This window comes from Podarcis gaigeae (assembly GCF_964106915.1).
Source record: "Podarcis gaigeae genome assembly, chromosome: Z".
In the NCBI taxonomy this organism is placed as follows: Eukaryota; Metazoa; Chordata; class Lepidosauria; order Squamata; family Lacertidae; genus Podarcis; species Podarcis gaigeae.
Genome location: NC_139691.1, coordinates 12408412 through 12421708, shown reverse-complemented (window position 1 = coordinate 12421708; position 13297 = coordinate 12408412). Strand labels below are relative to the sequence as shown.

General features: G+C 42.7%; 1 protein-coding gene across 13 annotated transcripts in view; it reads left to right on the top strand.

Moving 5' to 3' along the window:
• PBX3 (PBX homeobox 3) overlaps positions 1-13297 on the top strand; it is a 229479-nt gene that overhangs the window by 70828 nt on the left and 145354 nt on the right. Inside the window, exon 1 of one of the 13 annotated variants that reach the window (XM_083721227.1) lies at positions 10248-10593. The exons of the other annotated variants lie outside the window; for them this stretch is intronic. The gene's annotated coding sequence lies outside the window, so the exon portion shown is untranslated. Of the gene's footprint in view, positions 1-10247; positions 10594-13297 lie in introns of those variants that run through there. 13 annotated transcript variants of the gene reach the window in all.

The window sequence follows — 13297 nt, the reverse complement described above, 5'->3', positions numbered from 1 at the left end:
AAATAAATAAATAAATAAATAAAAATACTTAACTAACTGACCAATTGCTCACATAGCTTAGTTCTGCCCCCCCCCCCCCAATCCTGGCTATGCCCATGTAAGTAAATAACTGTAAATAAAAGGTTATTGACTTGTGCCAAGTTTGAAGGTAAAGGTGATGGTTGCATTGTGTATTTCTAGCCAGCAGCCTGCTTGCTTTTCAGGCTAAAAGACTCTTAGCCCTTTTTGATGTGATAGAGGAAACCCAGCAACCCGGGTCTCCCTCTTTGTTCTAGGCTAAGCAGCAGCTTTGCTTTTTGCTGCACTTGATCAATGAGATAATGCCTGATATCAAAAACCACATGGAGCTGCATGGAGCTGTAGGGCAATCCCTTGAGAGATGTTTTGATTGGAGCTGGGAGTTTTGTATCAGAAGAGAAGGGAGACAGACAGGTTGTTTGAGGGAAAAGAAATCCCTCTAGACCAAACACTGATGTTGGAGCTGAGCTACAAATACTCCCTGTGCTAGAGGTGCAACTTTATTAGGTTTCTAGGTTAAACGCTGCCTTTCCTATACATGGTTTCCTTTGGTTCTGTCTTCCCCGCAGCTCATTAGCATTAATAGTGCTGCGACTATGACTGCTATCAAACTAATTAGGCTCTTATTTATTTTTTTAATACTGGATTTTGCTTTCTCCCTTTTCTCCTGTAGTTGGAAGCATTGTTTGGAGCTTATTTCCTAGCCACATGAAAGTTGCTGGCTCTTGGAAGAATGGGTGTCTGTGCATTATATGTCATTCTTATTTAACCATGGAGAAAGATTGATTTGCTTAATCTTGTGAGGCATGGTATGAACATAATTCTCACTTGGACATACTTGCTTTTTAAAAAAAAAACAAAAAACTCATAATAATAATTATTGTACTCCTTTTGCTTTTATTTAACAAAATTTATATACTACTTGATTGTAGTGAAACCTCTAACCAGTTTACAAGAAATATTAATTATTAATGAAAAATGTTCAAAAAGCAATTGAAAGCATTTTAAAAAAATGACCAGCCATAAACCAAAAATAAAAATAAAACAAGTCAACATCTACATGTCTGGATAGGCTTCACTAAACAAGAATGTTTTAAGCAAGTGCCGAAAAGAATACAGGCATCCCCCCAACTTACGCATGATTGACCCACACACAACCACTTACGTGCAGTGCTGTGAAATAAATAAATAGAATCAAATGAGGAAATGGTGGGAGAAAGCAGGAGAGTCCTCATGGCTTGCAAGGAAACCCTCACTGAGGGTTGGGAAAGCCCCAAAGAGACTGCTCATCCTCCCTGTCTAACAGCTGACGTGTGAGGTAGCACACTGCTGCTTTTCTACATGTCCTCTAGGCTCCAACTGGCCCCAGAGCTTCAAAGCTAATAGAAGAGAGGGTGATGTGGAGAGAGAGCTGGAGAACAGGAAAAAACCAGGCATGTAGAGGCTTATTAACAGGTGCTCCCCAGTTACCTAAGTTTTGCTTATGCACGCAGGGCCCCATAACATAACCCCAGTGTAAGTCGGGGAATGCCTGTACATTGAAGGTGCCTGCCTGACAGAGGTGTGGCCTTGGGCCCAACATTGATGGGGGTCAGTGTCATACTCCACCTATGACATCACGCACATGAAGCTGGGAGAAGGCTAAGACCTAGCCCAGCCCACTGAGCCTGGCGGTGGACCAGGCAAGCCTCCTGCCAGCTGGGCTGCAGCATGACTAAGGCTGGCGTGGCCAGAGTGGGAGACGCTGCCACATCGGCCACAACAGCTACAGTCAGTGGCAGTGATGGGAGAAATGTGAATGGCAACAGAGTGCTGCAGCAGGGCTCCATAGCAGCAAGATGGCTTGCCAGTTATGGACCCACCCAAGTTGTGATCTCTGTAGCTGCTTATGCTGAGAGCCTCGTGGCAGCAGGGGTGGGAGGAGGAGGTAGTGGCAGTGCTGGCCAGATGCTTGGGCTCCTCCACTCCTTCAATATTGGGTGAGGGGGCCTGAGCTCCTGCTAAACAATATAGAGGGGGCCAAAGACACTGTGGCCCATAGGAGTTGGTGATTGTGCAGGGAGTTCCAAACTGTAGTTGCTCTCATACTAAAAATTGATTTCTTACAAGTGTAGAACAAGTATTGTGTGGTGTCTGTACAATGCCAGTTCTGCAGATTAAAGTGGTCAAGTGGGCACATATACTGTAAGATGATTCTACAAGTAAGCTAGTCCCATGCTGTTAAGGGCTTTATATACCAATAGTAACATCTTCAAAACTTGGCTTCGTAACAAATCGGCAACCAGTGCAGATCTCTGAGCAGAAGTGTTATGTGCTGACAGGACCTCACTCCTCTCAGCAACCAGGCTTTAAAATTCTGCACTACCTGCAGTTTCCAGATGAAGCCCAAGACAATCCCCCCATGGTAAACACTGCAATAATCCAGTCTTTAAGTCGCCAACGCCTGAACTGAACTTCTGTGTTCAAGCTCCCCTTGTCCAGGAATGGTCCTAGCTGTTGTACCATGCACATCTGATAAATGGTGCTTCTAGCGACTGAAGCTGCCTGGGTCTCCAGTGACATAGCTCGATCCAGAAGCAATCCCAGACTGTGTACCTGATCCTTGATTGTTTTTGCCCTCATCTTTTATAAAGCTGGTCAATATTCCTCCACTTTTATGTATGGGTGAAACTGGGCTTGAAAGATACTAGGCAACACTAGGATTCTGTGTAAGAAGTGTCACCTGAACTGCCAATTTCCCCAGACTGCCAAGTTTCTACTTGCGGCAGCCTGGCAGACTAAGCTCATTATAGCATCAAAAGGTGTTGGCTATTTCTTTGAAGGGACAACCCCTCTTTATTGCTCAAAGTTCAAATTTGCATTAGCAATTAGATAGTGTATTTTTTATTATTATTTCTTAAACCATTTTCTACTCCATCTCTCCTCAAGGTGCTTCTAGCCTGTGTCAATACCTGTATGTACCTTTTCTGTCGTGAGAAAAAGCGAGTGAAATCTTTTTATATAAGGTTAATTTTAACCAGCAGATACATTGTTGCTAGCCAGTGTGGCCCGGAGTCAGCCTGCAACATTTGGTGGAATCAACAGCAACCTTCAAAACATCAGCATTTGTTTTTAAAATTGAATACACGTTCCTGGCAGTGAATGAGACTTAAGGAGAACAGCTATAACGGCTTAGTGATGAGGCATGTGCTTTACATACAGAAAGTGTCAGGTTCAGTCCTCTGCTTTTCCAGGTAGGGCTGGGAGAGAGTCTTGTCTGAAATTCTGCAGAGTCTCTGCCAGTCAGTCTAGGCAAGCAGTCCCAGCAAGCATGGCCAATACTGAGCTAGATGGACCATTGGTTTGGTCAGGCATAAGGCAACTTCCTTTGCTCCACTTGATGTCAGGTTAACTCAGAAACTCTTTGTGATACCTAATGGTCAAGGAGGAAGGATGTATTCAGAAGACCTTCTTATCAGTTGCCCTCTTACTTGTTGGCCTGCCTCCAGACTCTACTAAAACTAATTCTGGAAACAACATTAACCAAACTTAAGGAAAGAACAAACACCTCACTTTGCAGATAGAGGATTTTAAACTAATTTGAATATGTCTCATAGAATTCAGATATTGTAGTTGCAACTTGTTATGAGTTATTTCATAAGTTCTCTCTCTTGTTCTCCAACTCCACTCTTTCTAGGTCCCAGCCATCATTACTGTGAAATCAAACCACTTGCTTTATTGCTCAGATTCATATTAAAAGTTTTTCCTTCTCCTTAATGTAAAATTAAGGTGCAGCAACAGAAATACATTTTGCAGTCATAGTGACAGAGGGAAATCAGAAGCTGGAGTGATGGTGGCTTGTTAATAAGATTATAATTGGAGGGTTAAAACCTTGTGATTGAGTTGAAGACTGTCTTGGTGCTCTTGTGGCGCCTCAGCAGCCAGGCCCCAGGTGCCTGGCTGAGCATCCCGTGCCGACATCTGGAACCAGTTGCAATACATCACTGTCAAAACTGCTTTCTATACGTATCTGCATTTACACATTAGTTACCCACGCAGCACTCATCAAAAAAGCTGAACAATCTTGACACGGTGTCCCTGGTGGAACTGCAAAGGTGAACCGAAGTTGGGAGGCAGCGTCTCGCGTCACTGTCTGCTGCGCTTGTACAACAGGAAGCCTGATTAAAACTGAAAGGAAAAATTTATCGTCAGCTTCTGCTTTGTATCATTTTACCTATAATGGGGGGTGGGGTGGAATGAAATTATAGTTAACTGTACCTGGTTTTTTGGAGCTATACAACTGCACCTATTTTTAAAAAAAGTGTTCCCTTTGTACTTTGTTTTGCTACATATCCTGTAAATTATTCCTCTTTGGCTGGTTAAATACCCAGTTCGTTGGCCGTGTTGCTGTATCTTACAACTCTGCTAGTAAATACTGTGATTTTGGAGTGTGAAAATTACTGGTTTTGAAAGTAAGACTGTTATAGCATGCTGAAAATTAAGTGTGTGTGTGTGTGTGTGTGAGAGAGAGAGAGAGAGAGAGAGAGAGAGAAGAGAACAGCTCATTGGTGCTGTAAATGCACTGTAACCTGAATTCTCAGAGGTGGCAGTCTGACCACTGCCACTGCTTTTTTTAAAAAATCCCATTGCTCAGCGAACGTACAAACCATAAACAAAGCAAACCTAGCAGTGATCCCTCCAGTTGCACCCTAGGCTCAGGACATACAGGAGACTGCTTGAAGAGGACCTAGCACTATCCAAGGCCATAAGTGGATAAGAATCACAGTCCCAACAAATTACCATGTTACAGTTCTAAAGTCCATACGACAAGGAGTGGGGGGTTCATCGAGTGTAAGGGCTCACATCATTTCTGGTAACAAATGCTGAGGATATTACCTCATTTTATTTTATTTTTAAAATAAAATGAACTGGGAAGAGCAGCCATTGCCACAGTGGTTTAAGAGATTGGAGAACAGGGCCCAAACTAACCAAATAAAATTCAGTAGGGAAAAATGTCAGATTCTACACTTAGGCAGGAAGAACCAGATGCACAAATATAAGATGGGGGATACCAGTAATATTTGTGGAAAGGATCTAGGGGGTCTTAGTAGACCACAAGCTTAACATGAGTCAACAGTGTGATATAGCAGCAAAATAGCTAGTGCTATTCCAGACTGCATCAACAGAAGCACAGTCCCGGTCAAGGGAAGTAATAGTACCACTCTGTTCTGTCTGGAGTACTGTGTCCAGTTCTGTGCATCACAATTTAAGAAGAATGTTGACAAGCAGGAACGTGTGCAAAGGAGGGCAACCAAAATGATCAAGGGTCTGGAAACCAAACATTATGAGGAATGGTTGAGGGAGTTAGGTATGTATAGCCTGGATAAGAGGAGACTGAGAGGAGACATGATAGCCATCTTCAAATATCTAAAGAGTTGTCACATTGAAGAAGGAGCAAGCTTGTTTTCTTCCATAGGACCCCTACCAATGTCTTCGAGGTACATGAAAGCAGATTACAACTAAACATTGTAAAGAACTTTCTGACAGTAAGAGCTGTTTGACAGTGAAACAGACTCCCTCGAAAGGTGGTGGGTTTTTCTTCCTTGGAGGTTTTTAAGTAGAGGTTGGATTACCATCTGTCGTAGTTGAGATTGCAGGGCGTTGGACTAGATGTACCTTAGGGTTCCTTCCAATTCTATGATGTTATGCTTATATGAAGGCATGAGAAATGAGAAAGTAGATAATAACTTTTGTTGAGGAAGCAGAGGACTTTTTCCCCTTTACTAGTCCGCAATACTACAATTGAGTCGTCTAGTGAAAGTGATTGGCAATAGATCCTGGGCATAGAATTCACTGGCACAATATATGGTAATAATGACCACTGAGTTTATTTGCCTTTTATCAGGAAATTAGAGAAATCCATGGAGGCTTGGTTTGTTGGCAGATTTTAACCATATAGTTAAATGGAACCTGCATGTTCAAGAGCAGTGTGTTTCTGAATCCCACAAACATGGAATGGTGACAGTGAGAGGGGCGCCTGGATGGCCACTCCCTGTTGGAAAGGAATATTGGACTAGACCAGAGATGGAAAACTATCTGCCCTCCAGACGTTGTTGGATGGCAACTCCCACATACTTTATTACCATTGTCAGTGCTGGCTGGGACTAATGGGAATTGGTGTCCAACAATATCTGAAGGGTCACTGGTTCCCCATTCCTGGACAAGATGGACCTTTTGGTCTGATTCACCATTGTTGCTCTTATGTTCATATGACCGCTGCTCTGTGACTGTTTATATTTATTTATGTATGTATTTATTTAAAATAAATAATGCAGCATGACTCATTTTATGTTCTTAATAGATAGCAAATGTGGGCATTTGCACCTGATGACCTTAAAAGAGGTGGAGCATATTTATTCTGCTAATAAAGAGCTCTAATATGACATTTGTATGTATAGCCATAGTATGAATTACTTAGAAGGTGCGACCTAACTAGATTTAGGCAAATGGGAGCATGGAAGAAGGAGGGAGAAAGAGGTTAACTGAATTATTTAAGACATATAATTTTATTCCCTTTTGTGCCTTTGAAAATATATTTAGCTTTTGGAGAGCCATCTCAAGATTTACAGCCGGGTTGTAACATCTGCAGATTTGCAAGTTGGAGTTTGATGCAGCTTGAATCATGGGAGTTGGTCTAATTGGGTAATATTACAAACCCTGCAGTAAAAAATAAAGGGGAAGGGGTCATGTGTTTGCCAGTATGCTCCAATTAGCACTGCTTACACCTATTAATAATAAGCACTGTCAAGTGAGGTGGTAGAAGTGTTTATACAGGTGAGCAGGGAGTTTGTTTCCCTGGAATGAATTAAGTCTCAACCCAACCAAACCATGTAAATAGCTTTTCTTTTTTAAAAAAATGTGCCTTAAAACAATTCCTCGCTTGATTGGGAGATGAACAGGGGACATTCAGCTTGATTTTTTAAAATTTCTTTTTTTAACCACCTACAATAGTAATAGGAATTTGCTGCCCATATTAGGCTGGGGTTTTTTCCAGAGAGCAAAGGTGAGTTCATGGTGAGTTCCAGCAAATTTAGAAAAATAGCACTGATGTTAGGCATTGCAAACCAGCCATTCATAGCAAAGCTATGCCAAACTGGTTCACACACCAGGCTCTGAAGTGAAAGTATTTCATTGCTGGATGATTCTCTGGATCTTTGTGGGCAATTTACTTGATTGTCTAACTCTGAAGTTGCAGACATGGAAGACAAGCTGCCAGGATCCTTCAAGAAAGCTATGTCTGAGACATAGCTTCTGATTTGTCCAACTTCAGTTATTTAAAATCTATTTGCATCTTACATCTTTTTTATGTTGCTGGTTCTTGGCTGCCCTGTTTTGATGTCTTAACAAGATGAGTCTGCATCGGCCAGTACATCAGTGTTATTATCCAACACGATCCTCCCCATTATAAATCAGTCCCATGTTTGTGGGTAAGGAGCCTGGGTTGCACACAGGCTCGTTTCAAGAGAGTGGAGAGAGAGAATCCTTACAGAACAGAACAGAAATACCTGTTATAAGTTTTTTTTATAAAAAAAATTATTAATTGCATTGTTACATATTTAGCAGTTGGGTTGTAAACTGCCTGCACACTTATCTCTTGTTTCTCTGCACATAAATGGGATACAGATTTACCTTTAAAAAGTGAAGAGTAAAAAATTGAGTGAGGGGCCTGAAATAGCCCTCCTCCTGGCTAGGTTTCTTGTAAGGCCAAATGGTATTTGGAAGGGATAGATAACAGTCTACAAGAGCATCTGCAGCAAGCAGGTAGTACCAGACACTGTTGTGTAGCTAAGACAACAAGAGAGGTATGAAGTGGTATGAAGATAAATGATATGAAGTGGCAGCTGAGATGGAGGTCTTCTGCTAGTACTGGAGGAGGGGGTTATTTGGAATACTTAGTAGCTACCAGCCTTCCATGCACCTTAGTTGGAGGCCTCTGGGGATGGTAGCATGCAGGTAAGGGTTTCTAAATGGTTTTCTACTGGATGCAGTTTTTAACATTTTGAGGGTGCTTACAGTTTTGATATAGGGTCAACATTGCCCTTGCCAGTATACTTGAGCATCCATTCTGTTTTAGTTTCTTTAGTGCCTGAATCAGGATAGAGTAGTTAGTGCAGGGTCTGCAAAACCACAAAGCTGCTAGGTAGACAGCAGCCCTGAATGGGGCCTTTAAATCCTCTAGTGAGCCTCAAAGGCCACTCCTGGTAGGAGGCCAGGGTCCTCCTGGTCTGCCAAGCTGTCACTTTCTAACATCTCCCCTTACATGTGACTAGCAGCTGTGGGGCTGTTCCACAATTCCCCTGGCACACACTGGAACTGTCCTGTGGCTGTCCTAGTTAAATGGGAAAGTCACAGAACAGTGGAGATGTGTGATGCGTGAACGCAGCCCATCCCTGCAGCTGGTGCTTCAAGTGTCCCACAGAAATGTTTTCACAGATGGAGAAGTCTTTGACATAAACAGATAATTCTCCCCAGTTGAAGATTTCCTCTGACTCTTTCCACTTATTCATTCAAAGGTCTGCTTAACTGGCAGTATCCTGGCACATGTCTGCTCAGCAACTCATTTCCAAGTCTATGCAAACTTTTGTTTCTTGTGTTTTCAAGATTGTCTTTGATTTCTATGCTCTGCACTGTGCATGATGGCTATATAACACTGCAAAGGCAATGGAATATACTGGAATATACAGTGCGAGTAATAATGCAGTGAGAGATGCTGCTTTTCTACTTTTTAAAAATGCATTTACTGTATTAAATGAATCTATACCCTACCTCTCCTAAAAGTGGCTTGTAGAATAAAAAAGGAGAACACAGAATCCATACTAAAATAACTCTCATGAAACTGGAATAGCCCAGCAGCAGAAACAAGCATCCAGATAAAACTGCAATAAAAACTAGATTAAAAACAGCAACAGTAAATCACAATATACATTGACACTCTGAGTAAAAAGACAGGCGGTGCAGGGAAACATTTTTTACCTGGTATGAAGGACATGGAAATCTAGGGAAGGTATGTTGAAAACCCAGTGCCTTCTGAAGACAAACAATGGTGCCTGATATTGGGGCTCTGTGGATCTATATGTATGGACAGGTTTATACAAGACTTGTATCATTACTTCTGTGGAGCCTGGTTAGGTTCAGAAGTATCCCTTGCTTTCTTATCTTCAAATTCTGTTTCCCAGGATAGTGTTTCTCTCCTAATGTAAGTTTTGTGGAGATATTTTTCACTGAGTAGAAAGGTGGGATACATAACAATTATTTCTTTTGTATATTGAAGTATGGTTGGTGTTAGCATTGATGCAAGGAAGGCTTCCTTTTCTTTTCAGTACTGTAGGTGTTTTGTTTGTTTGTTTTTAAATCCCTGCTGGCCTTTATTAGAGCTTTTAATTAGTACCTGGCATTGCAATTGAACATTTGCATGTGAGAGATGTGTCTTTGTAACAAGTAGCATTTGATCTTAAGCTGACCTCCAGAAGATTCCAAATTCCTGGAAATTCTTGTTCCAGCAGCATTTGAGTTGTGTTTCTCTTTTGTGTTGAAGCAAATGGTCAATTATAAATATTCTCTTGGAGATGAGTAGAAAAATATTTGTTTGTTTTCTGACAAATAAGAAGTAAAGCCCCAGGCTCAAGTGGACTGCAGGTATCATTTGGGTACATTCAATCCTCAGATGACTCTCCATGTATGTTTTGCATAACCTGGTGGTGTACATGCAGCTATGCTGGAGTTTTCACTATTCACTATGTTTGTGAATAGTATTAAGAGTATATTGTGCTGCTCTGTTTAGCATAGTAGTGGTTTTAACTTTTTAAATGCTTTTTGAGTGTTCAGGGTATGTAATGAGACATTTTTCTGAATCATTTTTACAATAACCCTGGTGGGTAGGTCAGGGGCACTACTGCAGTCATCCCAGGGAGTGGCCAAGCTTTTACTTTGCTCTCCCTTCTTTCCTCATTGCCCATTTTGTCTTGCAAGTCATTATGGAAAGCAAACAACTGACACTCAGTGGACCTAAGCAGAATTCCACTTCATAATATGTAGAAATAAATTCTCACAAAACAGATAGGCAGATTAGTGTTGGTCATTTTATTTCACACACTCCAGCATTTTAAAAACTTTATTATTAAATGGATTGGTATGTTATGAATCTATTTATGGCATTTATATCCCTCTTTTCTTCCAAGCAGCTCAAGATGACATCCATATTTCTCCTTCTCCCCATCTTCTCCTCACAACAATCCTGTGAGGCCGGTTAGGCTGAGAGGGAGTGGCTAGCCCAAGATCACCCAGTGCGTCTCAGGGCTGAGCGGGAAATTGACCCCTGCTCTCCCAGGTCCAAGCCCAGCACTCTAACCACTAGGCCACATGGACTCTCCTGGAATCTTGGCATGGTGGCCGTGCATTCCATGGCACCAAGCAATGGAGGCTGTGACTGTTTGAATTGAGGTTCTGGCATCCCCAGCGTGGAGAGGTTGGCAGAGGTTTGCTGTAGTGACCCTTGCTTATTTAGATTAGAATATGGCATCTCAGAGACTCCTGGAGGTAAGTGAAAGTTGGCATTTCCAGGGGACTTAGCTTTAAGACGTAGAATAATGGTATCATCAAGTTTGGCAAAGAGCTATCAATGGTCAAAGGAAGCTTCTGTTTGTGTTTGTTGGTTTGTTTATTCGAATGTAAGCCTGTGACTAGGGAGTGTCTTGTTTTTGATTTTGTATAAGCCTCTCTGGGAGCCTTTTTGGCTGAAAAGAGGAGTACAAATGCTCTGAATGAATGAGTATATTCTCCCCGTGGGCATCTCTGACCTTCATCTCTTGTTTCGGGTCTTTGGCACCTTCCTTCCTGCGGAGCAGCTCTTGGAGGCCAAGTGCTTCCTGGCCAGTGACCTTGCTGCTGAGAGCACCTTCGAGCCCCTGGACATCTCCCACTTGCTGCAAGAGTTCAGCGGCAAAGCAGTGGAGGTAGGATGCTGCCAGGGTAGGAGAGAAGAATCTCCACCTTGAAGTAGGGGAGTCCACCCCATGCCATTGGGTGGCCATGACACATGTTTGTTGGACCTGGAGGGCTAGTGTTGTGGTATCATAGCCAAGATTAGGTCCTTTTAACAGGAAGAGCAACAGAGCAGAAGCCGAGAAGGCAGGGACAGGCCTCTGTCCTCTAGGCGAGGCAGCAAGGGGTGAGATTGGTGCAGGTTTCCCATCTCTTTTTGCCATCTGCAGAGATGCAGCAGCACAGAGGGGCTGATCCAGATCACGGAGGGATCCTTCTGGAGTGCAGGAGACCAGGGAAGACCAAGCCATTTCCTCTCTCTGTGGCATGGCAGCAAGCAGTAGAGTTCCTGATGGAGCTGGACCACCTGTGGAGGGGTCAGGTTTAGAGGCAAAGCGCCTTTCTGGCTCCGCACCACTGCCCAGAGAACCATGCAACCCCTCCATGCAACCATGCCCCCTCCATGCAACAATGCGCCATCCCTGAGCCAATGGGTCTGACAGCTGCTCTTGTTTTTCCATTCACTGTGCCTGCAAGAGAATATGGCAGGAGTTTTCTGATAGAGAGACAGTTACCCCTGTTACATCATATGTTAGACAGGGTGGGGAGGGAGGTGGCTTTCTTTCTAGCTAAGGATCAGCACTTTTTTAAAGTATTAACTGTGGATTACAAATTTTAAAAAAGCTAATGAGTTTGGCAAAACTGTAGTACTGTTTACATTTATCTTTTATTTAGTTAGTTGTACTATATATTATAAGTAGCAACCTATATCTGCATAAAATAGAAAATATGCATTTAAATTATCAATTAGATGCCAAAAGTTAGAAACAAATAGACATAATAACACAGGGGATGGATAGTGAACAAATGTATTAGTAACTTTAAGAGTAGTTAAAAGTTCAAATGGATCTAATTTTTGCATTTTCAAAACTTGTTGCATACCATCATTCCTACGTCTCTTCCAATAGCTTTGGCAGTTGGATAGGCTAGCAGCTTTGTTACCTGCTCTGCTAAAACACTTTAGCAGGAAATGGGTTTGTAAGAAAGTGTTGATAAGGCAGGGGGTTAGATGATGTAACTTTTGAGCCTTTCTTAGGGTTTTCATGGACTACTTTTCTGATGCTGGGGCTATATTATTGAAGCTGGACGTCAGTGTGTGACAACTTCATTCAGTTGTAGCCTACTGTAGATGCACTAACCTGCAGAGAAACATTGACTAGTCTTTGGCTATGACACTCAGTTTTACTGTAAAACACATTTACTATAAAAACAATTCACATTAACACCACTCCAGTTTTCAGAAACATTGCATGCATAAAAGAATTCTTCTCTTTTTTACAGGGTGCCTTTTCTCTTTCTCCTCATGAGCACTGTTATTATATTGCAAGTTCTATAGCTTTGTGCTGAAGTCCCTTGAAATGCTTTCTACTTTGTTGGTGGTGGTGTTGAAACCAGAAGAAAACTACAATAGCACTCGCTTCCCTTGTTGCATAGGCTTTAATGCATTCTGCTATTGGGCTTGCTGGAGTAGAATTTCCATGTTTCCAGTCACTGTGTGAATTCTGGACTTAACACAGAATTTCCTTCCATCTTACACTTAAAATAAATAACATAGAAGAAAAAGAAGGAAGTTGAGAGCATTTATGCCACAAAACTGGCTTCTGTGGTACAATGGATAGTGTGTGTGCCTTGGATAAGGGGGACACAGGTTCAAATGCATGTTCATTTCATGTGTCACGGGAAAGCAGAACATGTGTAGTCACAAGTCTTAGTATAGCAAACACTATACAGGACTTTGGACAGCTCCAAGAGGCCCTGTTAAGGCAACTACCACAGTCTCTGCAGGGGGCTAGAGTCAACTGAAACCTTATGCCAGGGGTTGGCAAGGTTTACCGGCCATGGGCCGGATCACTCCCACAGAGATCGTCTTTGGGCCGGACTGGTGCAGCATGATGCCGGAAATTGTGTCTGTGCATGTCCATGGCGCCGGAAATCGCTTCTGTGCATGCCCAGATGCCAAAAATCACGCCTGCACAGAAGTGATTTTCGGCATTTGGACATGCGCAGACATGGTTTCCGGTATCTGCACGTGCGCAGACGCAATTTCCAGCACCACTCGGCGAGTCCCCGAGCCACGGTGTGCCGGTTTAGCACAGCACGTGGGGGGAACTCGCTGAGCGGGCGGCTCAGTTTGGGGGTGGTTCATGGGCCAGTAAAATGGTCTTCGTGGGCCGCATCTGTCCCATGGGCCGCATGTTGC